The sequence below is a fragment of the Erinaceus europaeus genome, chromosome 7 (assembly GCF_950295315.1).
Source record: "Erinaceus europaeus chromosome 7, mEriEur2.1, whole genome shotgun sequence".
Taxonomy (NCBI): Eukaryota; Metazoa; Chordata; class Mammalia; order Eulipotyphla; family Erinaceidae; genus Erinaceus; species Erinaceus europaeus.
In genome coordinates, this window is record NC_080168.1 from 15,249,573 (window position 1) to 15,261,586 (window position 12,014).

Here is a 12,014-nt window from a genome sequence, read left to right on the forward strand (position 1 = left end):
TATTTATCTCCGTATCAGAGGTTATCCCAAAAAAAATTTTTTTTGGGGGGGGGATTCTCTGCTTGGGACTCACATCTACTTAGATAGCCACCAAATTCAGCCTTGTCACTCTTCCCCCTGGACTGCTAAAAACAGAAGGCTGAGCTGAGTGTCAATTACCTCAGCTGTAAAGCAAGCACCACTGCCATCTTGGCTCAAAGCCCCTCTTCACTCCCCTCTTCACTCACGCCAAACCAGAAGGGCTTCTCTAGAGTAGAACTTGACAGAACAATGGACAGCACCTGAGCTGCTCGGGCTTCAAGCCTAAGAGTGACAGAACTCAAAGAGCTTTAGTTGGGCTCCTGCAAACACTCACAGCAAAGGGAGCCTCTCAGGTTGGTGGCTACATAGATGGCTCTCTGCTCGTGTTTTCCTATTAGAGCCTTTCACCACATACAATCCCCTTGAACTCTAAGCTCAAGATTAGCTTTCTGTGGCTGGGTGAGGGCTCAGTGGGAGGCACAGAACTGGCCTGTGTGAGGTTCCAGGTTTGAACTGCCCGAGTGATACTGTGTTAGCTCTCTCGCTTTCTCTGCCCCACCTTCTTTCTCTTTTTTTTTTAAATTTTAAAAATTAATTTATTGTTATTATTGGATATATATATATATGGAGAGAGAGAGAAATTGAGAAGGGAGGGAGAGAAAGGGAGACAGAGAGACAGAGAGACAACTGCAGCCCTGATTCACCACTTGTGAAACTTTCCCCTGCAGGTGGAGGCTAGGGGCTTGAACCCAGGTCCTTGTGCACTGTAGTATGTGCATTTAGCCTGGTGCACCACTGCCTGACCCCCCTTTATTTCTGTCTCATTAAATAAATAATCTAATAGAATGAGGAGGAAGGTCTAGCCTTTTCCAACAGTGTGTGTGAACTATCCCAGAAAGTCATTTTCCTGGCATTTGCCTTTTTTTTTTCTTCTTTCTGTTGACAAGTAGAGTTCTCAGTGTTTATTTGGCTTCCCAGGAAAAATCAGCAGCAGATATTTCAGTGTTTGTTTACTGGAATGGTATAATTCCAACCTGCAAACTAATGAACTGGCAATTTGTTTTCTCTTTAAAATTTACTGGTGGTTTAATAATGGTTCACAAGATCATAAGATTACAGGGCTATAGTCCCCACCATACCCACCACTATAGTTTTGTCCCCCTCCCCTCAAGCTTAATTACTATAGTTCTTATGGCCTCAGAGACAGTTTGGCTATTTTTTAAAATTAAAAAAAAAGTTGTATTTTCCCCTCTCCCAGTCCAAGTCGTTTTCCACCATCATACCCCAGGACCCCAGCCCCTTCCATCCCATCCCATCCCTTTCTCTCCTTCCCCAGAGTCCTTTGCTTTGCTGCAATACACCACACCTCTCCCAAGTTTCACCTTCTGTTTCCTTTTACTGTCCTTTATTCTTAAGTTCCGCCTATGAGTGAGATCACTCAATATCTACCTTCTCTTTCTGGCTTATCTTACTTAACATGATTCCTCTAAGGTCTAACCAAGATATGGCAGAGGAGTTGACTCCTTTTGATGGCTATAACACACCCAGTCAAGCTTCCATGAGTTTTGGGACCCTGTGGAAGGTCTAACGTGGCAGCGGTCTAGCCATGTCCTTTGCCCTTTCGTTTTCTTGCATCTATTGAAGGAACCTGATCATCAAGAGTTTTGTTCTCCAGATGTGGAGAGGAACAGAGTCCCAGGGTTGGTTCTGCCTCTGTGGTGACCTGGTCAGAACCTTCTAGGTGTGTGAGCTGTTGGTGTATCGTCCAGTGGGCTAGCCCCTCTCTCCTGAAACTGCTCCTCAGGCTTCAAGCCTGAATCAAATGCCCATTGTCCTTGCCTCATATTGGGGCTCAGAACGCCAGTCTTCAGCCTGTCCTCATATATATAAATAGAGGTTTCTCCAGATATAAAAAGTGAGTCTGTAAATTGCCTTTTTTTTTTCTATACCCCCTTTCATGGGGGCAAACTAATGAGATGCATATCATTAAAGACCCAATGTTTTGTGGGACGAAGCCTTTTAAACTGGATGTGCCTGGCTTAGTCATGGCAAATATTTACCAAAAAAAAAAAGGGGGGGGGGACATACCTTATAAAATTAGAATTCTGAAAATAGTACTGAGAGAGAGGGAGAAAAAAAAGGAGCCAGGACAGAAAATACAGGCCAGTCTGTTTAGAGAAAAGGGAAAAAGAGATAAAATGAGAGAAACCTCGGCAGTAAAAACAGCATCTTGGTAAACAGGCTATTAAAAAAGGTGACCCGCTTTCTGGCAGTGCTTGGCGGTGGCGGCGGGAAGCACGAAGGTGCCGGAGCTGGGCGTCTGTGTGGACACTCGGTGCCTGGGGCACACGGCTCTCTGGCCTCGCAGGGCGTTAAATTTAGCCACATAATGATGGGCCCGAGGACAGCCTCTTGTTGCCCACACCATAATTACTGCTTGCCTTTATGAATTTTATTTTGCTTATTCTGTTTCTTCCTCCTCCTTGGGCATGAAGGTGGCCCTGTGTGTATGTGTTTGGGGGTAGTCCCGCCCCCATAGCCCTCCCTCTCACTAGACAAATGAGTCTTCAGAGGAACCTGGGCCTTTGGGGTGGGGGTCAGCTCCCTTGATTGATCAGAGGGGTGAGGGAGCCCAACTGGGCCCCGGGGCTCTTGATAATATTTCTTTGGAGGGACCCCAAAGCTAGATGGTGTTGGAGTTTTTGGTCTCTGGAGGTAAGCCTCTTCCCTTGTTATAGCTCCTTAGAAGTTTGCCCTCACATCATTCTGCACCATGAAGAGTTACATTATTTGCTATATGTTCATCTTGGTGATAACTGGATTCCTTTGACTGTTGTTGCCAGGGCTTCACTACTCTAAGTCAACTTTGTTTCAGCTAGAAAGAGAGCTGGGGAGATAACATAATGGTTCTGCAAAAACAGTCTTTTTTTTTTTTTCTGATGTATTTATTTACTTTGTTTTTTTCCTTTATTGGGGCATTAGTATTTTATATTCATAAGTAAATATAATAGATTATACATGCATAATATTTCTCAGTTTTCCACATAACAACACAACCCCCACTAGGTCCTCTGTCATCCTTTTCCAGGACCTGTACTCTCCCCCACACCCACCCCAGAGTCTTACTTTGGTGCAATACACTAACTCCAGTCCAGGTTCTGCTTAGTGGCAAAAACACTTTCTTGTCTGAGGTGCTGAGGTCCCAGGTTCAGTCCCCAGCACCAAAAGCCAGAGCTGAATAGTGCTCTGGTAGAGAGAGATGGGGGAGAGGGGGAGAGACAGAGAGAGCTATCACTCCACAGCCCCAAAGCTTCCTGTAGCACAGCAGTTGCGAGGCTTGAGCCTGGGCATGGCCAAACAGTGCACTGTCCGGGTAAGCTTTCTGGCCAGCCCTGTAACTGGGTTCTTGAAGCTGTGGCTCTGATATAGTCAAGTGATTCTGTTCAGACAACAGTAAAGATACAGATCTGAAATACACCGTTGAAATTCACACTGTTGCTCTTCTTGGGCACCTGGCCCAAGGCGGATCCTCTCAGTAGCAGTCTTGAGCCTAGAGCACAGTCTGCTAGCACACACAGCAGCCTCTGTCAGGCTTGGCTTTGCCCATGATGCTAAGGTAGGGCCCAGAGGTCCTTGGTCACAGGCCCAGTGCAGCATCTGGGGGTGGGGGGGTGGGGGAGAAAGTGGGCCATAGAGAGGGTATCAGAAGAGTTTATGGGGTAGGCCCTGGGTCACTGGGGGTGATGTTGCTGAGTGGTGACCTAGGCTGGCAGCCACCTATGGCCCTACAGTGGCCCTCTAGCTGAGGAAGTGGTGGAAATGGAAAGGCAAACAGGGGCTGTGGTCAGGGGGCTGGCTGTGGTCACTGACGAGACTGTCCTGTTTGTGTGTCAGGTCTGGCTGAGCTCCTCTCCAGGCAAGAACGTGTCAAGGGGAGGCTTCTTCCAGCTCTTGTTTTCCCCAAACAAAGGAAGCTCCTTGCATTGCTGGAAGTCGAGCGTGCTTGGAGGCAGAGTTTGTTGTCGCCTGATAACCTGGCCGCCAACTCCTGCCCTCCTCCTCACCCCACACAGCCAAGGCCTCAGTGGGAGCAGCTTCCTGTCCCTTGTCCTCAGCCACAGGCCCACTCTGTGCCCTACCTAGAAGGGGAGAGAGGAGGAGAGCTAACCTTCCTACTCCCAGCGTCCTCCTCCGCTCTTCCTACAGAACCTTCTAGAAAAGTGCTTTCAAAAGTATTTTAATTAATTAATTTTTTTATTTTAATTATATATGTATATATTTATTTACTCCCTTTTGTTGCCCTTGTTTTATTGTTGTAGTTATTATTGTTGTTGTTATTGATGTCGTTGTTGTTAGATAGGACAGAGAGAAATGGAGAGAGGAGGGGGAAGACTGAGAGGGGGAGAGAAAGATAGACACCTGCAGACCTACTTTACCGCCTGTGAAGCGACTCCCCTGCAGGTGGGGAGCCGAGGGCTCGAACCAGGACCCTTAAGGCAGGTCCTTGCGCTTTGGGCCACCTTTGCTTAACCCACCGCGCTACCACCGACTCCCTTATTTATCTATTTTACCAGAGCACTGATCAGCCCCGGCTTATGGTGGTACAGAGGACTGAACCTGGGATCTGGAAGCCTCAGGCATGAGAGTCTGTATATATAACCATTACTCTATCCCCCTGTGCTTTTAAAGCATTTACATATGGCTTTACTAATAAGCAACACATGCCACATGTAATATGACCAGCAATACTCAAGCCATCTGGTCTCCCTTTCGTCTCAGGCTCCTGGACCTGTGATTAAATGTCACAACAATGTCAGAGTGCTTCAGTAGTGAGTGTCCTTTAGCTGAGCATCTATACTTCCTACATCATGGGTGGTAGCTAAGGTCTTCCAGACCAGAACCATTTTGCTGGTCATACTCTGAATGGTTTTGTTCTAGAATGTTAAGACTTGGGCCGGGTGGTGGTGCACCTGCTTGAGTTCACATGTTACAATGCGCAAGGACCCAGGTTCAAGTCCCCGGTCCCTACCTGCAAGGGGAAGGCTTCATGAGCGATGAAGTAGGGCTGCGGGTGTCTTTCTGTCTCTCTTCTTCACTATCTCCCCCTGGACTCTTAATTTCTGATGGTCTCTATCCAATAAATAAATAAAGATAATAAAACACTAAAAAAAAAAAAGGAACTTCAGAAAAAGTTAAAAAAAAAAAAACATGTTAAGACTTAGTTTGAGTTACTCCTTATTGAATGTAGGTGGCCTGTCCTAAACCTGCTCAGTGAGGATAAAGAAAAAAAGGCCTTTCAAGGTTTATTTGTCACACAGCACTGTGATTAGAACATATATGGGAACATTCAGCAATGATATGAATGTGCCTTTATATTAAATCTGGGTGTGCACAGGTCTCAATATTTGCACAGATTACAAAATGATCACCAAAACAAGTCTGATTCATATATGGGATCAAATTACTTTTTGTGTGTGTGTGTGTGATGAGATATGAGGTATACTACCAACTTTCAATTTGTTTATTTATTGGATAGACACAGAAATTGAGAGGGGGAAAGGGAGATAGAGAGGGAGAGAAAAACAGAGACACCTCCTTCACTGCATCATTGCTTGTGAAGCTTTCCCCCTTCAGGTGGGGATCAGGGGCTTGAACCTGTGTCCTTGCACATAGTAACATGTGTGCCCAACAGTTCTCAGCTCTGACTTATGGTGGTGCTGTGGACTGAACTTGGGAACTTGGAGTTTCAGGCATTGAAAGTCTTTTTGCAGAACCATTATGCTCTCTCCCCAACCTGCCCACCTTGTAGGATTCTTACAGAATACAATGTTCTCCTGGATGTTAGACCAGAAACTATCAGATACTTAGAGGAAAATATTGGCAGAACTCTTTTCTGCATAAATTTTAAAAAGATCTTCAATAAAATGAATTTCATTACAAAGAAGACTAAGGCAAGTATAAACCTATGGGTCTACATCAAATTAAAAAATTTCTGCACAGCAAAAGAAACCAATACCCAAACAAAGAGACCCTTCACACAATGGGAGATCTTTACATGCCATACATCAGACAAGAGTTTAATAACCAAAATATATAAAGAGCTCATCAAACTCAACAACAAGAAAACAAATGACCCCACTCAAAAATGGGGAGAGGACATGGACAGAATATTCACCACAGAAGAGATCCAAAAGGCTGAGAAATACATGAAAAAATGCTTCAAGTCTTTGATTGTCAGAGAAATGCAAATAAAGATAACAATGAGATACCACTTCACTCCTGTGAGAATGTCATACATCAGAAAAGGTAACAGCAGCAAATGCTGGAGAGGTTGTGTTGTCAGAGGAACCCTCCTTCACTGCTGGTGGGAATGTAAATTGGTCCAACCTCTGTGGAGAACAGTCTGGAGAACTCTCAGAAGGCTAGAAATGGACCTACCCTATGATCCTGCAATTTCTCTCCTGGGGATATATCCTAAGGAACTCAACACACCCATCCAAAAAGATTTGTGTATACCTATGTTCATAGCAGTGCAATTTGTAATAGCCAAAACCTGGAAGCAACCCAGGTGTCCAACAACAGATGAGTGGCTGAGCAAGTTGTGGTCTATATACACAATGGAATACTACTCAGGTATTAAAAATGGTGACTTCACCGTTTTCAGCCGATCTTGGATGGACCTTGAAAAAATCATGTTGAGTGAAATAAGTCAGAAACAGAAGGATGAATATGGGATGATCTCACTCTCAGGCAGAAGTTGAAAAACAAGATCAGGAGAGAAAACACAAGTAGAACCTGAACTGGAGTTGGTGTATTGCACCAACGTAAAAGACTCTGGGGCGGGTGGAGAGAATACAGGTCCAAAAAGGATGACAGAGGACCTAGGGGGGTTGTATTGTTATGTGGAAAACTGAAAAATGTTATGCATGTACAAACTATTGTATTTACTGTTGAATGTAATACATTAATCCTCCAATAAAGAAATTTAAAAAAATACAGTGTTCTCCATCTTATAAATACTGGAAATTTCTGCTATTAACATGAGCTGCCTTCAGAGATGCAGACTAACTGTCGTTGTGGAACATTTCCTGACAAGCACAGAAAACACAACAGGAGTGACATCAGGGATCACAGTAATGTGTCTCTGAGCAGAGGCTCCTCCAGCATGCCTTTTGGGGTCCACTTTGTAGAAGGAAGCACAAGAGGGGTTTCAAAGGATATCTGCTAAATAGCATGTGAGTGAAGGGGGGCAGGAGGTTTAGATCAGAGCTATGATTCCTCCTCTCCCAATTTAAACATAAGTGAATTAATCTCTTTTTATAAAAAAAAGACATATGCTTGGAACTAGGTGTGCCACTGCCCAGCCCCCACTTAATCCCTGTTTTCAAATATGGCTTATTTATTATGTTTTGCTGCGGGCCTCTTAATGCCTGCATGATTCCACTGTTTCAGGTGGACGACTCCTTCCTCCCCTTCTTCTCTTTCTCCTCCTTCTTCTTTTTAACTTCCTTATTTTAATTTCAGGTAGACAGAGATGCAGAGAGAGAGATAGAGAAGAGAGATACCACAGCACCACTCCACCATTCATAGAACTGCCCCCTTTGGGGAAGCTGTACATGGTACTTGCTCCCTTGTAGTGTTGGGGGTGGGGGCACAGAACCAGGTCTTTGTGAGTGGCAAAGTGTGTACTTTACTGGGTGAGCTATATCCTGGTCCCTCAACACAGTGTTATTAACTATAGTCACCACGCTGTACATTGCACACCCGGACTTACTGATTTTTTTTTTTAAGATTTTATTTATTTATTAATGAGAAAGATAGGAGGAGAGAGAGAAAGAACTACATATCACTCTGGTAAATGTGCTGCCAGGGATGAACTCAGGACCTCATACTTGAGAGTTTAGTGCTTAGCCACTGCACTATCTCCCGGACCACCAGACTTACTGATTTTTATAACTGTGGCCACTTTCACCCATTTTACTGGCCTTCTACCCATGCCTCTTGTAGCCATGATTCTCCTCTCTGAGCTCTATGAGCTTGGGCCTTTCTGTTTTTTCTCTCTTTCTCCTCCCTCCCTTTATTCCTCTTTCCTTCACTTTTTCCTTCTTTACTTTCTCTCTGTATCCCTCCCTCTTTCCTTTCTTCCTTCTTTCTTTCTCTCCTCCATGTAAGCCAGATCATATGCCACTCATCTTATTTCACTTAGCATAATGTCTTCAAAGTCCACCCATACTGTAGAAATGGCAGTTTCTTAAACATCCATTCTTGTCCTTTCTTAAAGAAATTTCAGGCAGTAAGAAATAGTCTGAGCTGACTTGCGAAGTCATGCCCGAGGGCTCTGGTGCTGGGGTGGGAGGTGGGAGCAGAGGACCGAAGGTCTCTTTCTCAGCACCAAGGCTGTGCTTCTAAGGTTAAGTGGTGAGGCCAAGAGATAAAGTTAACGATCATGATGCCTTTCCTCTAGATGGTATTGACTCTAAGCCTTACCTGCAGCTCTAGGTGGCTTAATGGGGCAAAGAAGAAAGGAAAGGGGTGGATGTGTCCCATAGAGTTAATTTACTAGCCTGTCATTCTCAGCGAGATATGAGGCCTTTCTTATGCAGATCAATCTTGGGTTTGGTCAGTATTATCTTGGTCTTCTGTTAGTAGGCCGACCAAAATGTTTCTTAGAGGTTGAGAGATCTAGGATTGAGGAGAAAAGTAAATATTGGCAGAGTTGGTGGAATTCAAGTGAGAGATAAGAAACGGGCCCTGGATTAGAAATGTGGCTTATTGGTTGGGTAATCAAGAGATGGGGTGGTGGGTAGTGACCAGGAAAAGAGCCTCATAGCCTGGGTCAACAGGACAGCAGCTTGGGAGGGTCCTGTCATGCAGTCAAAGAGTTTTCTTTGCCAGAGAGAAGAATTGGGGTGGCAGTAGGGCACTGAGAAGGAAAACTTGAAAGTAAACCAGTGATGTAAGTGAGCCAACAGCATAAAGAATGAGACAGCTTATGAGGAGGAGAATGGGAAGCTGCTGGGTTCCAATTTGGCTAAAAGATGGAGGGATGGCTCACTTAGTGTGCTGCTTTGCCACGTGCACACGACCCAGGTTTGAGCCCGACCTCTGCCACATTGAAGGAAGTTTTGGTGCTGTGGACTCTTTTACTCTCTGCCTTTATCAAAAATAAATAAAATAATGGAAGGAGAAGAAGTAAGCCCAGTCTAGTCTCAGCTTCTACTTCTTTTTTTTTTTTTTTTCCTTCAGGGTTATTGTTGGGGCTCCGTGCCTGCACTATGAATCCACTGCTCCTGGTGGCCATTTTTTTCCATTTTTTGTTGTCCTTGTTGTTGTATTTATTGTTATTGTTGTCACCGCCATTGTTGTTGTTGTTGGATAGGACAGAGAGAAATTGAGAGAGGAAGGGAAGACAGAGAGGGAGAGAGAAAGACACCTGCAGACCTGCTTCACCACTTATAAACTGACCCCCCCTGCAGGTGGAGATCCTTACGCTGGTCCTTGCGCTTTGTGCCAATGTGCACTTAACCCGCTGTGCTACCCCCAGCCCGCTACTTTTCCTTTTAACTCCCCGCTCACCCCAGGGATCTGCCATTAGGGAAAGAAGCCAGATGAGAGCGATCGATCGAAGGCGGCTGGCCATGGGTCCCTGCTTAAGACAACGCTGCCTTCCCATTGCCCGTGGGACATAACCCAGACTCCTTAACAAAACCACTAAGGCCCTTCATGATATGACCTCTGCTCACTTCTCTGCCTTCACCTCTCACTCTTCTGCTAGGTCCCACATACCCCCAAACCACAGCTCCCCTCCCTCCTGTCCCAGATGCACACACTGGTCATGGTGAAGGACTGTAACTTCCCAGAACCCATTATCTCTAGTCTTTGGCATATGCTGTTCCCTCTGGAAACCCCCTCCTGCCATCTCCAGGCTGCTCACCTGGATTGCACCCGCTCTGCTGGATTTCAGTGGTGTTGGCACTTCTTCCAGGGAGTTTGTCCTGCTCCATTGGTTTCGTTACCCTCCTTTTCTGTGACTTGATTTGTTCTATCAAAAGCCACATCAATTCTATATAGTAACTTTTTTTATTTTTACCTACCCCACTGCCCCCCACGGTAAGTTCCTCAAGGGTGGGGTTTTTACTACTTGGGTCAAACTTGTCTGATTTGTGGGGTTAAGCATTCTACAGAGAATTTCTTTCCTTTTTTTTTTTTTTTGGTGGAGCCAGGACTATGTGATTTCACTGCTTCCCAAGCTGATTCCCCCACCCCCATTCAGATAGAGAAGGAGAGGAACACTACAGCTCTGAAGCTTCCCCACAGATTTCATGGGACTCAGATCTGGGCTGCATATTTGGCAAAGCACATGTCCTACCTGGTCACCTCTCTCTCTCTCAACCTCTGCAGAATATTTCTGCCTTTGTTACTTGCTTTCGTGCTCTCACAGCTCCCTGATGAAAGGATCAAGCTTCCCTGAATATATAACTCAAGACAAAGATATCGATCACCTTCTCGGATAACAAAAGCCTGAGACAAAAGAGCAAACTGATGTGGCTGTTGTTTATTTTTAATCCACAAAGTCCACTTCAGGGGAGACAGCTGGGAAGAGATGGCTTTGAGGCATTTGTGAGTCTGAGTCCCACCTGTCAAAGCAGTCTGACTTTCTTGAATACTTGCTCCAAGGCCCTGTGCTAATGAAATATATTTGAGGAAGGAGGCTCCTTGCAGAGGGAGAAGCCTTCCTGTGACTGTAAGTCTGCCCACTGAAGTACAGGCCTGAAATTACAGCAAAATGGCCAAGCCCCAAAGTGGAGCATCCTTACATGGAAGGTCAAGGAAAGAAAAAAAAAAGAGAGACATGGAAATGAGCCCCAGCAGGAGGGGAATCCTCACTCTTGGAGCAGGATCTGAGAAAGGCTGACATTTTCAGTTGCCAGACTATTTCCCCTGGGGCCTCTCCTAGAGAACAGGACAGTCCAGTGCGGTGAGAACAGAACTAGATGGTGCAAAGGGGTGCATCTCCTTGCTAGACGTCGCCTATCTTCCAACTTGAGCAATTTCTCAACTATGAGGTAGGCGGGTCGAGGCGTCAGAACTGGCTAGGCCCTTGCAGTCCTTTAGGACTTGGGATCTGGAGGGTGTTGGTGTGCCCCAGAGGCAGGACTGACCACAAAGCTGCTTCATGGTCACTCCTCGGGACTGTCCTCTGGATGGGACCACTTGTCACAGCAGCGGGGAGTGGTCAGTTGTCTCCGTGCGGGACCCAGACATCCTTTGTCCAGCGGTGTTTTCCCAGTGTCTCCTGGGGAGTGATTCAGGGCCAAGGTGACAGTAGTTTTGGAGGCCAGATAAAAGGAGGACAGGGACCACAAGACAAGATCCTTTTGTGTGGTGGCCGGCTGGAAAGAGGTGGGCGGGAGGGAGTGTGGAGGCCAGTGATGCAACCAGCCTGGAGGAGGAGGAGGCCGGCGGTGTGTCTCCTCATAAAGAGGCCCTCACTGCATGGGTCAGGGGGGCTGAAGGAGACCCCGATGTGACTCACCCAGGAAGGGACACCGTGTGCCTGGAGCCCAGAAGAGAGCTCTTGTGGATTTCCCCACTGTCTCCTTCTGTGACCTGATGTGTAAGATGCGTGGGTGGCTTTAGTCACCCAGGCTGCCCTCCCCTTCCTCCCTCTCCCCCCTCCCTAGACCATTTTTTCTCACTCTGCACAAGCCTTGATGTGTATATAGATTTGACATCTCTCAATTTGTTCTTTAAAAAAAAAACAAATTTTTAATTTTTGCTTTTCCAATCTTCACTGTTCCAGGCCAGCTTTTTCAGATAGAGACCAAGACCGAGGAAGAGAGGGAATGATGGTTGACACAACATCCAGGTGTCCCATGACAAAGCAGGCACCCACTTGCTAGCTCTGGCATTTTTGTTGTTTAGTTTTTTCTTTTTAGATTTACTTACTTCACAGGATAGGTAGGTAGAGAGAGAAGGAGAGGTCAGAGCAT

General features: G+C 45.8%; 1 protein-coding gene across 4 annotated transcripts in view; it reads left to right on the forward strand.

The window, feature by feature from the left end:
- Positions 1-12,014, forward strand: part of NHEJ1 (non-homologous end joining factor 1) — a 131,234-nt gene that overhangs the window by 46,976 nt on the left and 72,244 nt on the right. The gene's annotated exons all lie outside the window — the stretch shown is intronic.